The 23,434-nt window shown below is 43.8% G+C and overlaps 2 protein-coding genes across 9 annotated transcripts in view; both read left to right on the forward strand.

Moving 5' to 3' along the window:
* The window catches only part of zgc:91944 (uncharacterized protein LOC436941 homolog), a 142,281-nt gene that overhangs the window by 30,600 nt on the left and 88,247 nt on the right, over nt 1–23,434 (forward strand). The window lies entirely within an intron of this gene.
* Nucleotides 12–23,434, forward strand: part of LOC125904620 (hippocalcin-like protein 1) — a 58,869-nt gene continuing 35,446 nt past the window's right edge. The window contains exon 1 of the mRNA XM_049602180.1: nt 12–535. The gene's annotated coding sequence lies outside the window, so the exon portion shown is untranslated. The remainder of the gene's footprint in view (nt 536–23,434) is intronic.

The raw sequence follows: 23,434 nt of genomic DNA on the forward strand, positions 1-23,434 counted from the left end.
AAGGAGAGATGGAGAGGGGAGGAAAGAAGGAGGAGGGCTGTGCGCAACGTCGGTGCCAATAGGCGCAGCGCTGTCTAATTAAACCCCCACCACGTAATCCCAACGAAACCATCCCCCCGTTTAAATCCACTCCACCGGCGCTCACCACTTAAACACACTGTCCTCCGCTGCCATCCCGTCCCGACCGGCCCCTGGAGGAGAGGAACCGCCAGCAGCAGCAGCAGCAGCAGCTCCGCACCGCAGCACCATCTCTGCTGCCTCTCGCCTGCACGGTAACATGGTTTGCAGGGCTCGGCTGCTGTAGCCAAGGGCCACTTAGTCAGTCACTCAGCTAGTCAGTGAGTGTGCACTAAGAAGCAGCAGTAGTAAGCAGACGGAGATCCAGCAGCGCTGTACAGCAGGAGCACCGGAGGAAAGCGTCCGGAGCGAGCCGAGCATCCCTGCATCTCCACCCGGCTGTCCTGCACACCGGCCCCGCTGAACCGGAGCAGGGACACCCCTCTCCCCACCACAGACACCACCTCGGCTCCATCGGGTAAGACAGAGGGTCGACATTACATCGCAGATGTTTAGCCTTCCTAAAATATTATTTCCCGTAATGCCACCGCTGGTGATGATAATTTAGGAACAGCGACGCAGGCGCTTTTGTTTCCCCGCGGAAACGGTGCATATCACGGCTGTGTGGTGACAATAACCAGCGAGTGTAGCCTAGCCGAGAGTATCTGACCTGAAAACATTCCCGTAGACCCCCTGCAGTTTGTCTCATCGCATCGGGACAGATGTTTTGCAAATGTGCATTCCACATCATCATCATCATCATCATCATCGGAGTGCTTTCATCGAATTAATCACTAAAATAAAAATCCTCTTTTGTGCAGCCAATAGGATGACAGCGGCATCGGCCTGCCATTTTTATGAATGATCTTAACGCGGGACAGGAGGCGCGGATGGATGCGCATGGTGGTGCTCTGGATCTTCCAGCACTGCTCCTCTGTCTCACAGCCATGAGGTGCACTTACCTCCCTGAGAGAGGCAGACGGGAAGAAAAGGGGGAGATAGGAAGAGATTGAGTTGCATCCTCTTAGCTGCTGCCTTATCTGCCATACTCATACTTACAGGGCTTTATTATTATTGTTGGGACTGCAGGGTGTGTGTGTGTGTGTGTGTGTAATTATTACACTGACTATCTTCTCATATAGCAACATTATAGAGGGACATTACAGACAAGCTGTTGAATTGCAGAGAGATTTCAATCAACTATCACCCTTTGCCACCTTTGCCGTCTCTTTACATGAAATCACTTGAGTGAAATGAGGCACAAAGTTATTTTCTCCACTCCCAGGTAAGGGATCTTAAATCAGGCTGTCTCACTGCTTTATAATAGGGTTATAACAGCCTTACCACCCATCCAGTGTGGTCATAATGCAGCTTATCGTCTGCTCCATTAGCCTGAGTCCTCCTATAGCTGCAATCTCTGCATCTCATGTATCCTGTAAAATGTGATTTGATCCATATTAGAAATCTCCATCACTGTGGACTAGATCAATAGAATAAAAGGCAGGGACCTGGTGGCCCTCGATGTATATAATCTCTAATAACCATCTGTCACCTACAGGACTTCTGCTCTCCTCTTCGTTGAGATAGCAGGCCTGTTTATGGCTGATTCAGGCTCGGGCTATGACACATTCACAGCTACATATTCTTTCTTAAATGCCACCCAGCTGCTGCACGCCGTGCGTATAATCCTTTCAGATTTAACTGGTTCCCGTCATACTTGGTGTAAAGCACAAAGACGGGAAATGTTGTGCAGAAAGTCACCCAATCTATCCACTCAGGGATATTCAAAGGAGTCATATGAGCAGCAGTTGTTGGTGGAAAGGCACTGTAGCTGTCATTCAGGGAGGGTAATAACGAAAAGAGTGATGAGAGGTCTGATAATGTGACCGTCATTGGGTGTGACCCCAGGTTAATGAGAGTGTGGTGGAGCAGCATGAATAAATTGATTTATATTTGGGGATCATGTATTGAGGAAGTCGGCTCCACTCAGTTTGCTCGGGATGTGGGACAGGCCCGATTCTGCTGCTGCTGCTGATATTTTGGTTGGGCAGCGTTTAGCCTGTATGTGCTAATGCTAGTCTTGTTGTTACATAAGAAGATAAATGTGCGCTGGAGTGCTACTCTCTCTCTCTCTCTTGCCTGCACACACGCACACTCATAACTTGTATACACAGAGGTTTTAACCCTGAGGCGTTGAGCACTGAGCAAATGATAGATGTCGTAGTCAAGGTGTGTTTCAATGAGGCAGGTGTTGTGCGGAGAGAAAAGGAAACAGTTTCATTATTATCCCTCATCAATGGCTCTTTCATGCATGGCTCTCCTTCTTTATGCATTCTATATCGCAGGCTCTCACAGAACAACCGACGTAGTGTTGCTCTTATAGGTGACCTTGCTCTCGCACAGCGCTGCTAGAAATTCTAGAAAGACAAGATGTCCCTGACTGCATGTATGCATGGAATTTATAGGTCCATGACCTGAAAGTCACTTTGTGTTAAGGTTTCCGTCTTGCCATGTGAGCACAGGTCAGGGTTGGATCATGGGATAGAAACACACAGGCTCGCCCACTCGGAGCTTTCATTCTTTCATCCAGAGAGACAAGTAAAACCTTTGAATGCCCCCGATGTTCGGAGACCTCAGTGGAGCCGGAGGACCTCCAGGCCTTGAGTCGGGTTAACATCTCCCCGCAGAGGTCTGCTGTTTGTACAGCCCCTGGCACCATGATGGATGTGCAAGGCCAGTGGAATTTTCTCAAAGGACAACTCTTGAGGGCTTTATGGGGAAAAAAGAGCATAATCATTAAAAGCATAGCAAAGAGACGGACAGAAAGGCTCCATGTAAAATGGCTTTTTGGTCTGGCAGTAACACAATAATGGGAGGAAATGGTTGTTTATTCTTTATGAGTTATGTTACATATCGTCTTTAGTAATCTTGTTAATAGTAATTAGCAAATACCACTTCCCCATGAGCCATTATCACCATTATGTTATGCTATTAGGCAGAGGTTTGGACTTGAGTCACATGACTTGGACTCAAGTCAGAGTAGAGTCACAATTTCAGTGACTTTAAACTTGACTCAGGACTTGCCTGTCTTGACTGGGGACCTGGCTTGGAACTTGCCTGTCATCACCTTATACTCATGCCTGTTTTGACTTTGGACTCCACGCAAAACTTGTCTGTCTTGACCTGAGACTTGACTTGGGACATGCCTGCTGTGACCTTGGACTTGACTTGGGACTTGTCTGTGTTGACCTGGGACTTGACTCAGGACTTGCCCGCCTTGACTTGGGACTTGCCCGTCATGACCTTATACTTCACTTGGGATTTGCCTGTTTTGACTTTGGACTCGACTCAAAACTTGTCTCTTTTGACCTGAGACTTGACTTGGGACTGGCCCGTTGTGACTTTGGACTTGACATGGGACTTGTCTGTGTTGACCTGGGACTTGACTCAGGACTTGCCCGCCTTGACTTGGGACTTGCCAGTCATGACCTTATACCTGACTTGACGTTTGCCTGTCTTGACTTTGGACTCGACTCAAAACTTGTCTGTCTTGACCTGAGACTTGACTTGGGACATGCCTGCTGTGACTTTGGACTTGACATGGGACTTGTCTGTGTTGACCTGGGACTTGACTCAGGACTTGCCTGTCTTGACTTGGGACCTGGCTTGGGACTTGCCAGTCATGACCTTATACCTGACTTGACGTTTGCCTGTCTTGACTTTGGACTCGACTCAAAACTTGTCTGTCTTGACCTGAGACTTGACTTGGGACTTGCCCACTGTGACTTTGGACTTGACTTGGGACCTGTGTGTGTTGACCTGGGACTTGACTCAGGACTTGCCTGTCTTGACTTAGAACCTGGCTTGGGACTTGCCTGTCATGACCTTATACTTCACTTGGGATTTGCCTGTCTTGACTTTGGACTTGACTCAAAACTTGTGTCTTTTGACCTGAGACTTGACTTGGGACTTGCCCACTGTGACTTTGGACTTGACTTGGGACCTGTGTGTGTTGACCTGGGACTTGACTCAGGACTTGACTGTCTTGACTTAGAACCTGGCTTGGGACTTGCCCGTCATGACCTTATTCTTCACTTGGGATTTGCCTGTTTTGACTTTGGACTCGACTCAAAACTTGACCTGAGACTTGACCTGGGACTTGACTCAGGACTTGTCTGCAGTGACTCTGGACTTGACTCAGGTATTATGTGTCATGAGTTTGGACTTCACTCTAGATTTCTTCTGTCGTCAACTTTGGTTTGTTTTTAGGCCTGAGAACTTTAAAATCTTAGGTATTTAATAGAAAAATAGGCACGAAAAAAAAAAGCATTCAGAGCTATTAATTAAAAGTTTAACACATAAAAACATTTTTGTATATTAGGACTTGTGGCTTTTGTCAGATCAGATTTTTCATTGTGACATTAACTTGTTCCAAATGAGCCCCGCTCACTTCACACTGGTCAGAAAACCACTGACAAAAACACAAACACACTTGTGAATTTTGAAGTTTAAGGCGACAACAAGTGTCTAATTGAGGCTACAGAGTGTCATCACAATGAACACGGCTTTACAGCCTTGATGTGGTGTTGATGTTAAAGTCATGTGACAGTATTGTAGTTCATTAATAACCATAACGTTAGCGTTTTACTCCTGGCGATTGCATTTTGGTTTCCATACACATAAAAGTGGTGTTCATTTGTGAAGATAATCTTGCGTGTAAGTCCACAAACTTTTCTTTGTGATAGAGTTCATGTCCTGCAGTAATCCAAAGTCCAACTTAAAAAAAAATCCCATAGGGTTTTTGTTGAGTGAACCACAATGACAGTATTTTTCGGGTCAGCCAACAAAAACGTCATCCCTTCACCACTCTGCACAGCAGATAAAAAAAAAGAAGGAAGACAAAAAATTGTCAGTTTTTTTGTTTAGGTGTGAAGGCTTTCTGTTGTTCCAGCAGGTATGCGGCCTGTTTCCCAATGCAGTTTCTCAGGCCTGAGCCAAAAGTGTATGTGCCTAGGACATAGTTGCATGTTATGTCTTTATTATGAAACCAGTGAGAATTAGAATCACTCTGAAGAGAACATCCCATGTGTTCATGCTTTGTAAGCTTCTCTATGTGGCTGTGTTTTCATATGTAGGGAAGTAGGATGAGTGGGACATGGCCTGCATGGGTGGACACGGAGTCTGTGTTTCCCATGCGCGCTGCCGACCCCATAATCTGCCCTGATCCTACTGGGAGGGGCGTCTCCTGCCCGTCAGACATCCAGTCTCATAAAGTCTGCGATAAGGCCGAGAGAGCAGCTGCTCTGCTGAAGGTAGACGGTGCCTGAACCAAAGATGTTACCAATCAATCCCAATGTGACGCTCCGTGTAGCTTAGAGCACAGCCAGTGATGAGTTTGGTCCTTGTTAGAGCATCCGCAGTCTATGAGGCAACCCGGGAGGATGGATTGTTGCTGCTCTGCCTTTTGTGAGTGAACAGCAGTTGCTTGCTTTTGAATGGGTAGAAATAAATCAGATATGGAGCTCAAGCAACATGATTGTTCAAATCCCTCATTGTAGGGGGGGCTACCTGCACTGTCTCCAGTGAATCCAATCAAACGACACTGGTCTGGAATAATTTGACAGAACTGGTCTGTGATTGCTCCTTTTGTCTTCTAATAAAAGCATAAAAAACAAATTAAGTAGGAACAGGAAAACACCACAAAAGAGAACTTGAAGTGCCAAAGAAAGGGCCTCCTACCAGTGGGACGTGCCCAGAACACACCTAACGGGAGGTGCCTGGGGGCCATCCTGATCCGAACTACCTCAACTGGCCCCTTTCAACTCGGAGGAGCAGTTGCTCTACTCCGAGCTCCTCCCAGATGTCTGAGCTCCTTGCCCTATCTCTAAGGCTGAGCCCAGCCTCCCCACAGATGAAACTCATTGCGGCTGCTTTTATCTGCGATCTCATTCTTTCGGACACTACCCAGAGCTCCTGACCATACAGTAGGTGAGGGTTGGGACGTGAACGGAGAAGTAAATTGAAGGCTTTGCTTCTGGCTCAGCTCCCTCCTCACCATGACGGTCCGGCACAGTGCCCACCTCACTGCAGGTGCTGCACCAAACTGCAGATCTAACAGAGCTAACAGTGATGCTAAAGGGGTTGTGCAGCTCAAAATTGAGTGCTTACTCACGGCAAAGTTTCCATAGCAACGTTTTGGGGTGTGGACAGCGGTGCAAGCACTAATCGCTGAAGCATCAGCGCCACTAACTAGTTTTCACCAGGCTTGGTGGGTGGGCAAAATTAACCTACTGACAGACATGTGTAACTGGTCAAAAGTATTCTCAGCGGTTAACCGATTGACGGTTAAACACTGACATCTGCAGTCTGACAGCATGGTAAAGCAGTGAAAATATTCTCTATATAGTGTCCACTCAGGTGGCTGTAGATTTTCTTGGGTGATTAAATTGTGTTTTTCTTAGCTGCCATAGTGGTTCTTATTTTCTGCTTCTTCAACAAGGGGGGGCATGCTGACTGACATCCACTGTATGTAATACGCTGACCATGGAGCAGTACCTCATACATCCTCACTTTGAAACATCTGGACAATCCCTTTAAGTAGCTAATGAAAAAGGATAAATTACATGAAAAGGCGTAAGGAAATTAATTTCTTGTGGAGATTTTAAATAAATGACAGTAATTTTGCCCGTTCACCTCCTCTTCTCGCCTCTCCTTTCCTCTCCTCTAGCCATTAGGAGGCTGAAAGGGCAGCCAATTACTCCCAGTGCTCGGTATGTGGTTGAGCTAATGAAGCCAGAGGGGGAAAAGGTGTGTGAAGGACTGTGTGTGTGTGTGTGTGTGCCCTTTAGCATAAAAGGGCCAACAGCTCTCAACTGATAAGGCGTGGTGGAGAACACACACACTTGCCACACACTCCACGATACCTCTGTTGAGATCGTATCTCCTCTTTGCCTCTGTCCGTCCTACTCCTCTACCACAAATCACTTCTCCCCGACCACAAGAATATTTCTGTTCTCATGTCTTGACGTCATTTTTCTGTGCATCGCTCCCACTCTTTGCTCAGCATGTGTTTCAGTTAATCTTGAATCTTTCTGTCCATTTCAAAAAGCTTAAGTCTGAAGGGACAAATAGTTTAATTAGTCCCTTCAGACTGCAAAGCTGTACAGTAGCCATAACAAGAATATTTTCTGTTGTTGAAGTTCTCCCCTGACTCTCCTCAATGGATTCTGTCTTGATTTAGATACCTCCCTTATGCCTTTCAAACACAGTTGTACTCAGGGCGACCCGCAGCAGTAGTTCCCTTTGTTTGTTATTTTGCTTTGTTGTTCCTTCGTCTGTTTCTTTGATACTCCCTGCGTGGACAAGGGGGATTTATCCGTCCTGTTGTCTGATCCATTGTCATTGTACTATCATGAGGGTCACAAGCTTTTTTCTCGTGATATGGGTCTTTTTTACGGCCCTGTTTGGCCTGCAGAAGTTTGACCACACTCAAGTACAGCCAAGGATTTCTCATTCAGTGCTGTAATTCTGGCATGATGGCAACACAGCAACACACTGTTATATGCTGGCAATTTTTTTTAAGGAAGACCATGGGAAGTACCCCTGGAGAACCAGGACCAAGAAGGAAGGAGGGGAGGAGTGGCCTACGTGGACTACGGAGCGCACATACAGTCTTTAAGGAATAGGATGGAGGGACTGACAGCACATGCAAAGTCACAGCGTTTGAGATTTGGACCCTCCAACGTGATCTTACAGAAATATGTTAAATGACCATGACCACTTAACATTGCATTATTTGGTGTGTGAAAAAGATTTTCCATTAAAGTAACTATGACTGTTGCGTACTGGGCAGCACGGTTGGATTTATGCACCAAAACTACTCGGATAGGTTTAGTAAATGATTGTAGTTTTGGTTATATGAAAATGCTGTGTTTTACAAAGAGGACGTAAGTGCATTGTAAAGTGATGTAAATACGCCATGTAACGTGACATAACTACATAAAGGATGTAAGTACGTAAAGTTAAAAGTTTGTATGATATCTGATGAATTAGCACCCCACAAATGGCGTTAGTACTTAACGTAAAGTTACGTAGGTTAGGTTCAGGAAAAGAAATATGCTGATGACATACCTTCATATAACTCAAAGTTCACTTGGTTTTACACATGGCATGAACACTAAGGACCTGGGTGAAAGTCGTATGTTTGTTTGACCCATCCCCATCCCGACCTCCTCCATACGCAGAGCTTGTCACTCTTAAAACTACCTATGGCATCCAACATTAACCACCGCCCACTGTGTGCCATTGTTGAACCAGGGAATTTGTGTGTCCATCACAACAAAGAATCCTAACTGACTCTCCACTGGCACTGTTTCCGTGGAGCCGGCACACCATTTTAACACATTTGTGCCACCACCACATAATGTGATGTTTCACGTATTTCTGTGAGACCAGGTTGTGTTGTTCAGCTCTCTGCCCTTTTTATCTGCCAGGAGAATTTCCACAGTCATTTCTCATGGTTTATTATACCCACCCCAAATCAAACTTAGACAATACATCAGTCACCATTAGAGTAATGCAGCGTTTGCAGTATCCTCTGATTTTAATCGCTGCTCTAAATCCCTTAGTCATTTTCTTCAGTACGTTACCTGCCCTGTGAGACATGGCGAGGTGCTAGACCTTTGTTACGGGACCATCAGGGGAGCCTACAAATCTTATTGCGAAGCTCCTCTTGGCACCCCCGATCATAACGCTGTTCATTTAGTTCCGGTCTGTCAGCCAACTGAGGACAGAAACAACTGGGACCTGAGGATTGTTTTCAGAAATTGATTTGGATTGACAAACTGGAGCATTTTTAAAGAATCCTTTTCATACATGCATGCATACATTGTCATGTTACATCACCTATTGCGAAAATATGGTCTTACAAAACGTGTACATCTCTCTTCTAATAAACCTTGGATTATTAGATCCCTCACTATGCAGGATTTCCCTGAAAAACAATGTCTAGACTCATACAAAATTTATCCCTCTCAGTCATCACTTAAGACCCACTAGATTTGTGTCGTGGTGATTTATCTGCAGAGACTCTGCCCACTTCAGTGAGATCGGGACCTTTGTAAAAAGATAGCGTCCAGGTACCAGACCATGCATCCAAGACAGAGCTACAAAAATTGCAGACACATTGCCAATTGCACAAATACAGTGAGGCAAAACACCAAATGGACAAAGTTTGCTCCCAAACAAAAACAAAGAATAACTGCCAATTTCATCTTAGCATACCTTTAAACAATGATGAGATCAGAAGACACTAACCTTTTATGAGGGAGACAGCACAACGTGGAAGGTAAAGTAAGAGATGATTCCAGAAAAGGCATCAGATTGTAAGTTGTGATATGTCTGACGCCGAACTGTCAAATGAAGTTGTATCTAAGGTTTGATGCACACGATTTTAATCATGAACTCTCTTAGAGCTGAGGCAGGGTAGAGGGCTGATTGATGAAGCCGCAGTGCGTAAATCTTTCAATCTTATCAAAGGAGAGGAAGAGTCCTGGGGGTGAACTCCCGACAAGCTGTGCTACACAACTAAATGTCATTTCATCTCTCAGTCTTTGGAACTGCAGAAGGTCGCTAGACTCCTTAATGTGGTTCCAGTCGTCATATCTCCAAAGTCATTAAACGATTACCTCGCTTGTCATGAAAAATATTTAAGAGGGAGTTTAGCCATGACACAGGAAAGTCTGGAGCCCCTCCAGTTAGCTTATAAGGCAAGGAGGGAGGGTGAAGATGCATAACGACCCTGCTAAATCTTATTTTGAGGCATCTGGAAAGAAACAAAAAACAGGGTTGCTCTTCACCGATGAATTGTTTTCAGTCACACATGCTCACACATTGGCTGCTGTCATTTAGAAGAAGGGTTTTAATTTTGTTTGTTGGTTAATTGATTTTTTGTCAGGGAGCAGAGAGAGACTTTGAGTGAATGGTTCTCTGTCTAGTACACTCTCATCTTCCTGCTCAGGGCAATCCTGTCTCCGAGGAATTATGTTTGTATATTACTGAAATGCTTTCATAATTAAGTTGTGGTGACAATTTAATCGCTGCCTTGACTGTGTCCAGAGACAGCGTTACTTTGAATTAATGAAACAATACATTTATGTAGTAATGGATTTGCAAGGAGTTGGTCGAAGCTGATGGTGGACACAGGTCTGGGGGTTCATGTCCACAGAACAGCAGCAACAAAAGCACTTATGTTAGGGTCAGGGAAAGATTGTGATTTTGGTTAAAGGGATGCTTTGCCAATTTTCAACCAGCTTTGTACGATAACAATGATGGTAGTATGTGTAAATGAATGATGCTAAACTTCCCTCCCAGTGCACAGATCTCTGCTCAATGCCACAGATGCCACTACAGATTGTACCTCTTCATTTTTGTACGCCTACAATGCATATGTAAAGAGAACTGGGTACATAGTTGGAGGCAGGGCCCCTTTCATTCCTATGAAAGTTGCTCAGTGGCGCCTGAACCTTAAAAAGCTCATTTTCTGTGGTATGAAATTACCCAGATCGTATGCGTTGTGGGGCCCAAAGAGCAAGCGCACTAGAGACTTGCAGCGGCCGAGCACGACTGAGCAGCTAACTTCCAGGTTAGCGCTCCGCTAACTTTAATGGAGATTAAATTATTTAATTGTGCAGCTCCTCTAGACTTTCAAATAGATCAAATCTTTATAGTGAAATGAGTCATTTCACGCGGGTTGTGACACTGAAATAAATGTATCTACTGATTTATAGACTCCTCTTTCACTATGTAAGTCTGTGGGGAAAAGTCTTTATGGGCACCATGGCATCATGTGACATACCTGGATGTTGTGATTCCACATTTGGCCATGATGTAAAATTAGCTTCAAAACATGCTGTTCCCGAGGGCTTGATGCCCGCCACCACCACGGATGCAATGAGTATAAAGGCGGATCTACCTCTCACTCTCTCAAACTGAGAGCAGTCTCAGATCAAACGGTAAAACGAAGCAGCGCTACTAATGTTGTCTATTTCTCCCCTCAAATGTTTTCAGACACATATTCTAGTTTACTGTTTAACTGCAATATGTGATTGTTTGTCACCAGCCGGCCACCATATTGTTTTCAGACCAGCCGAAACCAACTTGCATTAAGTCACTCACCAGCTGGAGCATTTATTGGTCCGGTGCGGCACAGTTCATTTTGGTACTGCTAGGTTTTAACCTCTTGATCAGAAGCCTCCTTTTCTCCATTTTCTTTGGTCATTTAGTACCAATTAACGTCCTACAGCCAGTTTTGTGAAAATACCATCTTTCCAGCATGAAATACTTCTTTAAATGTTACCAAAAATGGCGATGAAAAATAACGCTGTAGTCACTATGAGTGGATAGTGTATTCTAAGATTGCCTATGTGGCGGAAAACAACTAGAATAAGTTATCAGTGAACATTTTGTTGATACATCCAGTATCAACATTTTAATTAATTAGCAACATTTCCTTATAATGTTATTAGAAAACATAATTCGTCCCTTAACAAATGTATTAATATTGCAAAATAGTTGTATAAAAACTAATTTCTAGGAGACACGGCTGCTCAGGGTCCTTTCCCAACTTTTATTTATCTTGTACACAAACGATTGTGAGACTGTTGTATTATTATATTACATTATAAAGACAGTTATATTTTTAAGTTAGCACTTGACTCTAATAAGTTGTTGTCAGCCTTCTGCACACAAAAGAACAGAGTCATGGCCCAGTGGTAAGAAGTCCTTCATACAACTGTATATTAAGACCAAAGAGACGAATAGCACACTTATCAGACACAAGTCAGAGCCACACAGAAAACTCAGGTCATCCTACTGCACAGGTTTTACCTCCCTGAGGTGACACAAACAGATACATGAGGTCTGTTATTCCATCAGATATCATCCTTTTAAACAAACTGTGAATTGGCCTGTTACTGCAGTAGCTGTGGATGTAATATGGTGCCTCCTGGTTTCAAAGGTTTTCGGGTTGTCTGTCTAAGTCTCAAGAACGCAATATCTCACGAACGCCTAGAGGGAATTTCCTTAAATTTGACGATTTTGGCCTTTACTCAAAAATTCTTACACTAATTATAACAAAATTTCACACATATGTCTGACAGGATAAAATAATGAAGTGCTGACATTTTATATCCAAAAGGTCAAAGGTTAACTTCACTGTGACATCAGATTGTTCAGCAAAAACACTCTCTGGCCATTAGTCAACATCATATCTCAGGAACAGAAGGGGAGACATTTGAAAAGGTGTGTGAAGACGTGTGAAGCGTCCACGCTTTAGAATATTTCTTTGCAGCAACATCCACATTTAAAACACTGTCTACTGTCATGGCTTCATATGAGTCTGGACAGACATGGATGTAAACTGTAACTGCAACTTGACTGGTTTGCAGAGGGAAACAACAGCGAGGCAGTAATTCTAGTTTTTCTTTTGCTGCTTCCTCTGATTAAGCACAGTACAGTACAGTAATGCACTGTATGTATGTCTATGTATGTATTGTATTGATTTTTGTTTTGATTCACTGGTGTGTTCTCCTTGTATTTATTATTATTGACTGCTGTCTGTAGGCTGAATTGGCCCTGTGGGACGTTAAAGCTTTACTCTAGCTCGGAGCAGAATGTGAGGAATTTTATGGAAGAATAACCACCAGCTGTGTCTCTGCCTCTGCCACATAAATATAAACAGAGTTGTGCTTGTTGTGCCTGTATTTTTTTTTTAAATATATGAGAGTAGAGCAGAATTGCCACAGTGAGAGGAGTGAAAGAAAATGTTCCGGGTGAAAAACTATAACCTGTTTCGTACCATGACAGCATCAATTAAGCTCAGCGTTTTCGCCCCGCCAGCCTCTCGCAGGGCTCTCTGGGCAATAACAGAGGGCCAATCAGAAATAGAAAAATCGATGTGGCGCCGGCTGGCTTGGATGCATTTACAAGCAGCCGTAATGACTGCAGACTCATTTCTCCAGCTGCTGGTGCAATCACATTGCAACCTTTTTCTGTGGAGCTGTGAGCAAAAGAGCGGTATTATTCTGTGGAGTCGGTTCAATTAAATGTGCTGTCTGCCTCTCAGGGCACCGCATGATACTCTTATAATGGGAACCACTGTAATGCTCGGGCTTTTTTCTCTCCTCTCGTTTGACACAGACGGTTGTGAAGATTCTTTTTTACTTTTATTTTGATCAGGAGCTTGCACCATATCTCCGAACAAGCCTTTCTAGTGTTTGATTGTTGTCAGAGGTGCCGCTTCTTCTTACATGAGATCTGAGTGATTAATGGGGGCCAGGGCTGGACAGGGTCCCTGGAACATGCTGGATATTATAGATGTTGACAGTTTTCAGGGCGCCCTCATTTTTAGCAGCGCTCGTGTCAGTGATCAGTGGTGATGTAAAAGTCTTGCGGGGCCAGACGTGCAGCTGTGACTTCCTAATGACAATTAATGAGTGGAAAGAAGCAGTTAGCATGTGTGGTGAAACAGGCAGTTAAATCTTCGACTTTACTAAGTAGCATTATACAACAGTTAGTTCCAACTAAGTGCTTCGATTGGACAAGAGGCATTCCATGACTGCTCATATCAGGTCCCCAGGAAGGCAGCTCAGCCTTAGGGTGGATTTATACTTGTGTGTCAGCTCTATGCTGAGCCTACGCTGTAGCCTACACCGCTGTGAGCACTTATACTTGTGTGGTGGTGTGTCTGTGTCACTCTCCAGTTACACCTCCAAAACTGTGGGTGTCTGTGAAGTGCTGTCAGGTTTAGTTGATTCAAAACACACATTAAACACACATTAAACACAGCTTCACTATAACTCGCAGCATTCACAGACAAACACTTGTCTTTATCTGGACACATTTTCCAAACAAATACAACATGCTAACATTATTAGCACAAGCCTATGGCATTTTACATTGTATACATTAGCCTAGCAGTTAGCAGAGATTTCCTTTGCTCATATGAAGCCAGGGACAACAGCAACATTTAACAAAAGAAAAGTTACAAAATTCGGCTCCATTACAGCTCACAAGGTTCACTGACAAAACCTTGTGAACACTGAACACTGAGGGAATTGGAATAGTTTCAGCAATGTGCATGTGTGTTATGGACAATTTCTTTACACTGGTCTGAAAGATGACATATTACGGAGGCAAAATAGTCCAAAATTAAGCAATACATGACACCTGTAGTGTCTCCCCTTAACTGTTAATTACCCTTTGCACCGCAAAGATGAACATACTTCCACAAATAACATTTGAGCTAATCATGGATGGTTGTCAGAGGATGATAAAGGGAAGGAAAGAAGCCACTTCACTGCAAACCTCCAGGTGTGCTCATATGATGGGACAATGGGCCCCTGGGCACAGATGTGCAAAAGGCCCCACCACCTCTCCTACACAGGAGCAAGACACACAGACTTTGTGGTGATTTTGCTTCTTTTTTGTGGTTGAATGTTTCTTTAAGGTGATTTTTTGTGTCCCTGTGGTTGTTTTCTGGCTCTTTATAGTCCGTTTGTGTGTCTTTGAGGTAATCTCGTGTATCCTTGTAGTTGATTTGTATCTTATTATACAGTGATTTTGTGTCTCTTTAGGGTCATTTTGTGGTTGTTTACTCATTTTTGTAGTTGTTTTGTGTCTCTTTGCAGTTCCTTTGCATGTCTTTGTGGTCATTTTGAGTCTCTTCCTAGTCAGAACATGTGCAGGTGAAGGCTAGGGGCCCCCCAACACTGTGGGTCCCTGGGCCTGTGCCCAGTAGGATCATTCAGTAATCCATACATGCCCATATGACTAGGGTGACCATATTTTGATTTCCAAAAAAGAGGACACTTGGCCCAGCCACAAGATAGCCTACTTAAATGATACTCGCAGTTTACTCAAAGATGCCTTATAATTTTAATGTAATTTAAAGTTTATATGTATGGATAGAAAAATCAGTTATATTACAAAATAATATCTCTCAAAGACAGAAATTCAGATAGGCCCCTATAGATAGGGGACACATACACACACTAGAGTGTGGCTACCTGATATGAGCCCGATGGGTCCCGACGGTAGGCCTACCCGATGGGCTCGGGTCAGATTCGGTCAGCTTTCAGTGAAAATGTAGTGTAAAAATAAATAAATCCTATTGTCTGTCCTGTTTATTGCTTGGGCACTGTTATTTACGTGACAACACCTGAACATAACACACACAGACGCATATTGGCTGTTTGTTTCTACCTCTCTCCTCGCTGGAAGCGTCGGACCTCCCGCCGCCCGCTCCCGTCTCAAACACAGAGGTCTCCCTCTCCGCTGAGCACGCCCGGCCTGTTAAATAGCCTGTAACCATGACAACTGTGTGACACAAACTCAGTGCTTTAGTCATTAAATAATTGGCTCGGTTCGGGTTTGGACAGAAATATGCGGCCCGTGCCGCACTCTAACACACACACACACACACACACACAAGGAAAACCGGACATTATCATCAATTTATAAACACCCCCCGGACGCCCCGGACAGGACGTGAAAAGTGGACATGTCCGGGCAAAAGAGGACATTTGGTCAGCCTATATATGACATCAGCCGATCTCACCACATACTGTTTGATCAGACTGTTAAGTCCAAATCAAACATGCCACCAAAGCAACTGTCAACAGACCCTTAGTTCACTGGTTGCATAATAATTACAAACATACAGATAAATAAACATGACACACAGTAGCTGTCTTGTGGTAACATGCAGACCTACACAGAATAGCAGGCTAGCGTGCAGAAATGTTTATGTGTTGCTTGACAACAGTCCAGTCTCAGTCTAGTTACAGAACTATTTATGTTAGTGGAGCCAAATAAATGATTAAATAGACAAACAAATCATTATCTGTTGGCGTGCGGTCCTGTGCCTATGACCGAATCACAGCTATGATGATCAGAACCACAGCATTCCCTCTCCTGTGATATCGCTTAAGTAGCACAATTGAACAATACAAGTCCTGCATTAAAATGGGACTCAAGGGTGTTTTCTTGTAAACAAACAAAAATCAGTGTGTGTGACCCAAACACTGTGTGTGTCCTTGAGGTCGAACAAATATGGTGAATGTATTTCCTTCCTCATAAAACATTTGCAAATATGATTTTTAAAGAATATTTTACACTGCACCGGCGCATTGTTTTGTTTCTTCTACTGCTGCCAGCTGCCACTTAGTGGAACGCTGACGTATTGACTGCTTGTGCTGAACAATAAGCAGGGAAGAAGGGAACTCATTTTTTACTGCATGTCACATCTGACTACAAATCATACTGAATATCTTCTGTCAGGCCACTTGTGCTCTGGGAGAGCAGGATTATGTGGAAGTGGGTGGTGAGACGCAGCTAATCTGGTTTGTTATTTTGCCTCAGTGAGCACATCCACTGTGATTCCACTGAGTTTAGCAGTTATAAATGCTGGGCCACAGTGCACATGCAGATTTTAGTCTCATCAATTGTCCTGATATCCATCAGGAATCAGAATACTCTTGTTTTTAATGTAGCTCAGGAAGCATGTTGTTGTCAGCTGTAAATAGAACAGCCGTTGCTCTTTACATATGACAGATCTGTCGCAGAATGCATCACAGTAAAGTAGATGTGGTCCCGATGGAAGCTGTGACAGAGACTGCATTGAAGCTCACAAGACTGTCACTGATCACAGTGCTGTGAAAGCTGTTAGTCTCCACATGGTGATATGAGATGTATTTGTGTTTTCACTCACACATTAACCAAAGAGAGAGGGGGACAGATGGAGAATAAGAGAGAGGTGGAGATAAAAGGACAAAGTGGAGCAGGTAGAAGGTGTGAGAGAGCTCCAGCTGAAAGCACAGATGTGTTCAGATTGTGTGCAGTCCCAGAGACAATAATTCTCACTGATTACTTGCCTCATTAGTTACCTCCTTTATGGCAAATACTGTAACGTTAGGAGTATTGGTTCTTATGGCATGTTTTGTTATAGACATTTAGCCGTATCTTTGATGGTGATTGATCATGACTGTCCAATTAAATTCACCCTCATGCTTTTAAGTAGCTGGAATCAATATTTTTTTACAGTCCATCAAATGACAACGTGAAAGTGGTCGTTCGTAGTCATGATCCTTCAGAGAATTATCATCTGCAGCCTCATGGCTTTACAGAGCTTTACAGTGAGTTCCTTTGTTTACTACTCTGACTCACTCTCACCACTCTCGTAGTGTTGCAGTGGCCACAGCAGGTAGCTGTTTCCTGAAAACTCTACTCTGCTCTACCTAGCAGCAAACAGCAGACAGATAGTTAGCAACTAGCTGGTGGACAACGTGATGCATTCGTGAAATGGCTAGAAAAACAACTCCAAATCAATGCTAATGTTAAATGTATCCTCATACAACAGTTTCTGTGATATCTAATTAAATTAGCGCCCCTGCTGGTTAGGGTAGGTTAAGGACAAGAATCAAGGATAGGCATTGTAACGTTTTGTACATAATGGCGAGTTACGTAGGTTAGGTTTAGGAAAGCAAAGGTATTACGTAGGTTCCCAGATAGCCAAAATGACCTGACTCAGAATCAGCCTGAACTTGGCATGCAGGATAAAATTAGCTGGCTGCATTCGGTTGCCCGACTTGGCGTAGACTTGGCATAAATGATGCAGGCCAAATCAGCTGGCTCAATTCTGGCTGCTGACACTGCCATCACCGCGCCATTTCAAAAATGACCTGGCCAGGCATCGGCCCAAATTGGCATGCTGCATGAAATTAGCTTGGCTGCATCCAATTGCCCGGCTTGGTGTAGACTGGCCATGAATGAAGCCCCAGAATCGGGCCAAATCAGCTGACCCAACTCTGGCTGTGACACTGCCATCACTGGGCCATTATCAAAAATGACCAGGCCCGGCTTCGGCCCAAACTCGGCACACTGGAAGAAATAATACGGGCCACATGCGGTCGCCTGACTCGGCTGAGACACAGCATATATTACGCCCCAGAATCAGGCTATCAGCTGGCCTGATTCCGGCTGCTAACACTGCCATGACTGGGTTAGGTTCAGGAAAAGGATTATGTTCGTCATCGTCACGCTACGTAGTAAAGTTATGCAGGTTAAGTTAAGAATAAGAAACATGGTTGGACGTTGTCGTACCATAAAATAACTCAAAGTTAATTTGGTTTGACACGAGACACAAACACTGGTCTCCTGGGTGAAGTCCTGTGTTTGTTTGACCACCGCCCCAACATGCGTCCTTACATGGGATTCGCTCTTCATACTTCTTCCTTCTTTGCTCCTGTCAGCACTACGTGATCACAGTCTTCCTAGTTAGGTGGGTTATACGTATTACTGGTTCATGATTATGTTGTTTATATACAACATTTTTGATGCATAATTTTTCCTAGGTATACATGCTAGTGTTAACACAATACTGGAATTTCTAACTTTGAAAACTATAGATATTTGATACCACTTTCAATACCATGAAAAAACTGACAGTATACAATTAAAAACTTTTATTAAGAGATAAATATAACAAGGCTACAACATGACAGTTCCATTGGGTGAAATACTAAATCAGACCTTGTTTTTGCCTAAAATTTATGCATCATTTTACACTTATTTCTCTAAAGGACCTCCCCTAAAATTAAAATGTGGAACAGGTTAATTATGCAGTGCTAAAATAAGGAGCGACAGAATTCCTTATCACCCAGGTGTAGTGAGTCACACTTCCAGCAGTTGTAATCCGCAGCTCTGTGGTAGAAATGAGAGGCTGGGGGAGCCGCTAACCAGCGCGGATGTGATTATTTCCTTGGCATCAGCAGACTGATGTGTGAACCTCACAGCTGAGCCTGCGGCAGGAAGCAGAAGAGAGTCCGTGAGAGAAGACGAGGAGTTGTCTGAATGTGTGATCTTTCCACCCGAGCCAAGAGTGAGTCCCGCATGCCCAGTACTGTACAAGTCATGGCACTGCATTGTGGGATCTCTCCATCATGCAGCTCGTGGGCTTCCATCAGTGAGATGTGATCGCTTGTGAAGGGGAAATTCTCGCTGAGTTGGCTGTTTTCCTTCCTGACATTAGGAGGTGCTTGCTGGTATTTTTAGATACTTTCTCTCTTTTTTCCATCATCAGCGCAGACAATACGAAAGTGAGACAGCTGTAACGTGGCCAGGTGGTATAGCGATCTTGTCCAGTCACCCCTCGTATCCCCCGTCAGCGACGCATGAGATTTAGGTTGTTGTTCAAGCGTTCTCCGAACTGTATGCTGCATACCTCTGCCTTATTAGGGAATCACATCGTCTTTTGAGCCACATAAATGTCCTAGACATTGTGTTTTCTTTGATCATATCTTCCTGGGATAAAGAGACGTTAAAACCACAGAGATCTGTTGATCTTCTTAAGACTTTACATTATGTAAAGATAACAGGATTTAATATCCAGAGGGCAAAAGAGCTGCAAAAGGCATGTTATGAACAGCTTTATTCAAAAACTCATAAGGCTATAAACACACACCCACAGTTAACCTACACATTCACGATCTAATAACACAAACGCTGCCAAAAGTGTATTTTTATACATTCATTCAATACGTTTGTTATGTGAGTCACACATTTCAAGGGATGTGTGACCTCCATGTGTTGGACGCAACGTGGAACGTCAGCCAAGGAGCAAGTGGGGGGATGGGATCGTCAGCCGTCGGTGCTGGTGTTTCTCACTGGGTGGTTAGAAAATGTCATCCAGCACATACTGCAGGATGTCTGCAGGAGGAATGTAATGAAGTGTAAAGAGACAGGAGTGAGACATGGTGAAAGAGGGGTGTCAGAAAATGAAGTGGAAGGATAGAGAAGGGAAAGGAAGACAAAAAGTGAAAGCTGGAGGGGTTGTAACCTTGTCGTCAGTGTGTGTGCCAGCAAGCAGCTGGAAAAAACTGATGCTCCTGCCTCGCCCATCTGCCTCTCACACCCCCGACTCTCCTGAGCGCCACATGACTGGAGCTTATCCCTTTGTTTTTCTCACCATATCATCACTCTCTTCCTCCCTATATTATCTTATTTGTATTTTGTATTTTTTACACCCTATGGCATGTTGCTAAAACCAAAAGCTTCGGCTGTGTCAATATCCACTTACATTGACTGTCTGGGAATAATAATGAGATATGATCTGTGATGAAGTATCCGACCTATGTCACTGTAGTGACACTAGTGGGATCATCCTGGATTTGTTGCGCTAGCTATTTTGTAAATCCATTACTAAGCTAGCTAACTACAGCTTGCTAATTTCAAACTAGTGGTTTACTACCTGTGGCTATACCATTAAACCACAGGGAGTGTCTTCACTAGTAAAGACTTAGTATAAATTCAGTTCAGTCTCAGAAAACCCATTGTAGCATTGCAAACTGCAGCATAACTCCCTTAGTTGTATTTATATGTAGGCCTACATGCAAGAAAATTGTGTTTCAGATTTACTAGTATTCATAAAGTTAAAGCCACAGTGTGTAGGAATTTCTCCCATCTAACGCTGAAATTGTATATTGCATTCAAACGGATAGCGCACTCTAGCGCCTCACTGTTTCGAACATGTATTGCAACAGCGGTAGCCCCTGTGTACCAAAAAGCTATGATAATATTGATGAAACCATGTCATCAGATACTTCATGGAGTATTCATTCAGGCTCATACACAGACACATGCGACGCGAGTTGACAAACCCCCTCCTCACCATGCTGGCTGTGTTTACAACGTAGGACTGTTGGGGCGGGTGTAAATCGAAACAAACCAATCACGTCTTGTCTTTTGACAACTGAGGAGTGGCTCAGCCTCACACACCTCATCCCTCTCCTCGCATCACTGCGTCACTGACAGCAGCTAACAGCTGTTTGCGACCAAACAGGTGGAGGTGGATGCAGCTGGCAGCCGCTAAAATGGTAACGGGGGCAAATGCGCCCGGTATAAGTTTGCGCATTAAAAGTGCTTTTTTTCACCACTGACCGGTTCAGATCGCCAGTACGATCTCTGTAATCATCTCGTCATCTCGCAATAGCTTTGCTTGTTGCCGGAAGAAAACAGAGGAGCCATGCTGAGCGCCGCTCAGAGTGGCGCTGGTTGTCCCGGAGTACAGTTGAGAGTTTTACTGCATCAATTGAAAACAATGGTTCGTGTTTGTGTTTATCCGAATTGCAAGAACAGGATGTCTTGCAACACCCTGTACAGCTTTCATAGGCTGCCTTTGTCGGACGGCGAGATGCTGAAGTTGTGGCTAGTTGTGCTACAAATGGATGCTAACACTCCTGTCCAGACACTGCACCTTGCAGACCATCGGGTCTGCAGTGCTCACTTCTCCCAAGATGACTACTGCCAGCCGAAGAAGAGAAGGCATCCAATCCCGAAACACCTCTTCCTCAAGGAAACGGCTGTCCCACGACTACAGAGAGCTACAGACACAGTGGAGCAAAGCTCTCGCGAGATGAGGTCAGCCCAGAGGTAAGAGAAACGTTTAGTATGCTATTTACAGAGATAGCACTGGCGATCTGAACCGGTCAGTGGTGAAAAAAAACACTTTTAATGAGCAAACTTATACGGGACGCATTTGCCCCCATATCTACCTTGTGGCTGCCGGCTGCATCCGCCTCCCTCAATATTGAACCAATTTTAGAACGAGTTGTACCTATGAATCATACACACACATACACATGGGGAAATAGGGCCCAGGTTGAAAAATACCGAAGTTATCCTTTAATGGTGGAGGTAATAGTACACCAGTGATGACATATTTATGAATGCAGACATCGATTTTTGCCAATAAACAACTGAAAACGCCACACAATGTCCCTTTAAGAATAGTAACTGATGGGGTGCCCAGTAGCTCACTGGGTGGCGAGTGGGCATCTCATATACAAAGGCATTGTCCTTGCTGCAGTGGCTGTGGGTTTAATTCCAGCCCTTGGTCCTTTGCTGCATGTCGTCCCCCATCATGATAAACTTCAATGTCAGGAATGTAAACTTATTTATTCATATTTAATAGGCCTACATACATGATATGTGTGTTTCAGATTTAGTAGTACCCGAATCATGCAGATTAGAATGCTAACTGGCTAACTGTTCTCATTTAGCTTAACATTATTAGTTTAATGTAATTTGAGAAATATTCAGTCCTTACATTCAGTCGGCTTTTTGTCAGTTTCACGTAAAGTTGTCGGGCAATAAAAACATCACAGGCCAAAGTGTCTAGTGGGAAATATGCCAAACAAATACATTGATTAATAGCATATTAAATAGAATAATATTGTGTGACTACTAAGATACGTTGCCGAGACAACTTAAACATAAACTTATATTATGCAGACCAGATTTTAAGATTAAGATTATCCACTGAAGCAGTACAGAGTGCGTCCCTGCCTCTTCAGAGCATACGTTACAATCACAGTGGTCACGGCCTACCTCTTAGAGTTCTCTTTCATATCACAGGTCTCCCCATAGAACAGACCGGAGATACGCTTCACTCCACCACAGCGAGCCAGACAGTGGATTGCAGGCTGGGTGATAAACGGTGACGCTTGCAGCACCAAGTCCTTGTCCTCCTTTGCCTCTGATTAGTCACTGTCTTCAACAGATTCTTCATTTAGCTTATTTTCAAGTTATTTATTATTGCCATTTGAATATAGGGTTTTATATGGCTATTTAAAACATATATCCTGTAGTTGTTGTATGTGACCTGATTACTGGAAATTTAACAGCCAGATTAGCCGTCAAAAACAGTCTTAAGATAAACCCTGATACCCTACCTTCCTTCTTGGTAACCCACATCCACCTAATCAACTACCACAACACCACTGGTTATATATTTTTATTTTCATAAGAGCAGTTTGATTAAACGCCAGGTCAGATGTGTCAGCCACGCCCCACATTACTGTTTATTCTCTTCAATCTAAACGGCGAGCTAGCGTTAGCTTTTGGGTTCAGTTAGCTAAGAAAATAAGCCTAGACCTGCATTTATTGTAACTAATCTCTATGTAGGAACTAGTTTGTATGAAGTAACTCCTTTTACTTACTTATTTGTTTGATTTATAAACTGCTAAAATATCCTCTTGATTATACAAACACATTTTAAATAAAACATCTTAAATATCCAAATGATCTAAGATTAACCATGGGAAATTATCGTGCCAAATTCTAGCGATGCCCATCTTTTTTACCTCTCATCACAGAACCATCCTTGACCTCAATAAGCGAATAATTGCCTCCAGCAACAAAGAAAGGAAGTTGATGCTGGGAGAGTAATTACCATCTTCATCCTGGGAAGTGTGTGTCCCAGCAGTGTGTGTTTCATGACAGCCTGAAGAAGGGTGCGTGCGATCCCCGCACGTGGCCGTGA

This window comes from Epinephelus fuscoguttatus, linkage group LG17 (assembly GCF_011397635.1).
Source record: "Epinephelus fuscoguttatus linkage group LG17, E.fuscoguttatus.final_Chr_v1".
NCBI classification, from domain to species: Eukaryota; Metazoa; Chordata; class Actinopteri; order Perciformes; family Serranidae; genus Epinephelus; species Epinephelus fuscoguttatus.